This window comes from Urocitellus parryii, chromosome 5 (genome assembly GCF_045843805.1).
Source record: "Urocitellus parryii isolate mUroPar1 chromosome 5, mUroPar1.hap1, whole genome shotgun sequence".
NCBI lineage: Eukaryota > Metazoa > Chordata > Mammalia > Rodentia > Sciuridae > Urocitellus > Urocitellus parryii.
In genome coordinates, this window is record NC_135535.1 from 29,623,311 (window position 1) to 29,626,653 (window position 3,343).

At 37.4% G+C, this 3,343-nt stretch overlaps 1 pseudogene; it reads right to left on the bottom strand.

Annotated features, from left to right (window-relative positions):
- Window positions 1-1,474: 1,474 nt before the first annotated feature.
- Window positions 1,475-2,505, bottom strand: LOC113189570 (RNA transcription, translation and transport factor protein-like; annotated as a pseudogene).
- Between the last annotated feature and the right edge of the window lie 838 nt (window positions 2,506-3,343).

A 3,343-nucleotide genomic window follows, 5' to 3' on the forward strand; every position in this document is an offset into this window, starting at 1 on the left:
AAATGGTAATAGAAAACTGGAAGTCCATATGCAGCAAAATGAAACTAAACCCCTATCTTTCACCATGTACAAAACTCAACTCAAAGTGGATCAAGGACCTAGGAATTAAACCAGAGACCCTGTGCCTAATAGAGGAAAATGTAGGCCCAAATCTTCATCAAGTCAGATTAGACCCCGACTACCTTAACAAGACTCCTAAACACAAGAAATAAAATCAAGAATCAAGAAATGGGATAGATTCAAACTAAAAATTTATATCTCAGAAAAAGAAACAATCAATGTCGTGAAGAGAGAGCCTACATTTGGAGAGCACATTTTGCCACATGCACATCATATAGAGTACTAATCTCCAGGATATATAAAGAACTCAAAAAACTTAACACCACAAAAACAAATAACCCAATCAATAAATGGGCTAAGGAGCTGAACAGAGACTTCTCAGAAAAAGATATATCATTGATCAATAAATATATGAAAAAATATTCAACATCTCTAGTAATGAGAGAAATGCAAATCAAAACTGAGATTTCATCTCAGTCCAATCAGAATGGGAATTATCAAGAATACAAACAACAATAAGTGTGGGCAAGGATGTGGGGGAAAAGGTACACTCATACATTGCTGGTGGGACTGCAAATTGGTGCAACCACTCTGGGAAGCAGTATGGAGATTCCTAAGAAAACCTGGAATGGAACCACCATTGACCCAGCTATCCCACTCCTCAGTCGATACCCAAAGAACTTAAAATCAGCATACTATAGTAAAGCAGCCACATCAATGTTTATAACAGCTCAATTTAGCTAAACTTCGGAACAAATCTAGATGGTATATATTCACAATGTACTTTACTCAGCATTAAGAGAGAATAAAATTATGGCATTTGCAAGTTGTATCAAGTTGGAGAATATCATGCTAAGCAAAGTAAGCCAATCCCAAAAAACCAAAGGCTGAATGTTTTCTCTGATAAGTGGATGCTGATCCATAATGGAGGGGGAACATGGGGAAAATGGAAGAACTTGAAACTTTGGGCAAAGGGGAGGGAGCAGAGAGGAGCGTGCAGATAGGAAAGATGGTGGAATAAGATGGACATCATTACCATATATGTATGACTGCACATATGGTGCGACGCTACACCGTGTACAAAGAAATGAAAAGTTGTGCCGCAATTGTGTACAATGAATCAAAATGCATTCTGCTGTCATATATACATACTTAGAATAAATCAAAATGTAAATAAATAAATAAATGAAACGAAATGAAAACTTAATGGTGATAAATCTCCAGAGATTCATCAATTTTCTGGGATTTCTCCATTGACAATGTGACATTTGACTTTCAAGCACCCACAAGAAGTTCCCTATTGTGTATGTGAGAAGCTGAAATGCTCATGTGTTCATCTTCATGCTTTCCTGTTTGTGGTGTGGGGTCTGCCTCTGGATCAGCAATAAGGGCCTAGGCAGCCACTCTGGCTTCCTCAGCTTGTCTGGAACCCTCTGAGCTCTTCTGCAGGCAGTAGTTGCATTATTTCAGCATCTTCATTGCAAGTTTCAACTCCTGTGTCTAAACCAAGAATATTTTTATGCAAAGCAACAGGCAAGCCCACTTTTTTGTGGGGATGGGGATGCTACCCAGGGCCTGGCACATGCTACACATGCACTCTACAACTGAGCTACAGCCCAGCTCAAGCCCTCTTTTGTTTGACTTGCTTTAGCAACTCCATCCTATGTTGGGGGCGCCTGAATCAAAATATAAGCATCCTTAAGCATGACAAGATAATCGTCATGATATTGAATCTGAAGGTTAGCCAAAGCTATCAGACAAACATTAAAATCAAGATTATTTACATTCAAATAAATCAGTGACTCTGTATTTTTAACTGCACTGATAGCAATTGCATTATCAGGTCTTTGATGTTTTTTCAGCATTATCTGCACATTTGATTCTAACAACTAACCTAAGAAGTCAATCAATCATTCCTTATAGATCTTGATTCTTAAAAGGGCAATTAACATCTCTGAGATACTTTTCAAAAATTTGGGACAGTCACTGCTGTGGGTGGGTCTCAATTTACCTCTGTCTTCAATCTTGTAGTGCCTGACTTTCTGCTCTTTAAGCCAAACAATAAATTTCTAAATTCTGTTTCATCTTTGCAGAAATACCTGGCTTCTTGCCTTCGTCCCCTGAGTCTCTGCTAGGAGGGGAGAAGCAAAATGGAGCTGGAGACGCAGGCACTCAGCACACTGAGGAAGGTCTGGTGCCCTCTTAACAACTAGACATACAGTCTCTCTGAAAAAAAGCAGCAGAAATTTAATGGTTCATGAAGGAGAGGAGAGTAGCTAACAAATTGCCTAATCTTTAGTGATGAGATTCCTTTGTTGCTGCTCCAAGGGAAAAAGTCAAGTTCCAGGGCACTAAAAACTATTTACAGCCTCTCACCTCCCACTTCACTTGCCTCTGAACTGCATCCAAATTGAATTCAACACATGGTCTTTCTCCTAATGCCATTGTGAGTTAATGGTTCTTTTAATCTACATCTTATCTCTCAGCTGTAGTCTATGGCTATCCCTAACTCTTAAAGTATCAGATCAACAGATATGAGATCTCAGTAATTCAGAGTTTAAGACTGATAATAAGAAAAAAAATGTTCAATGTCAGATAAATGATAACATCTTGTAGTTCTATTTTAAATTTCAGGATGCAGAAATTTCCTTCCAAGTAAAAGCAAGTAACAGCAAGAAAAATGCTTTCATTATTATTATTATTTTCTGCAAATCATGTAATAAACCAGACAAATGATGCTACAGTCCTCTGTTCATTAATGCAGATCGGAAAAAGCAAGAATACTTCTGTACAGTTGAAAGATAAGATCCTGGAAAAATATTTTTGAATAAAAAATTGATAATAACATTCTCTCTATAGAGGAGTATATTACTACTAAATTAACACTGGTAAGGGCCATGGTGTGGGTGTTTAGTTTCTCACACTGATAAAGTGAAAAAGTTGAAAAGTCTATCATGGGTAGTGCACAAGAGAATCGAGATAAATTTGGAGGACATGGAAGTCTTTGAAGACAGCATCTCAAGAGTTCAGACATATGCTTTAAATGGGAAAGAAGAGAGAAGCAGCAGCTGGAAAATTTAGGTTATAAAAAGGCTTTAAAATAATTAAAAGAAGGCTGGGGTATAGCTCAGTGGTAGAGCTCATGTGCAAAGCCCTAGGTTCAACCCCCATCACCAAAAATAAAAGCAATTCAATATGCTAAAGTATGTGAATATTTTTATGTAGACACTAAATATTCAATGTTATACTGACCCATATTCAAAACAAAAACAAAAAAGAAACA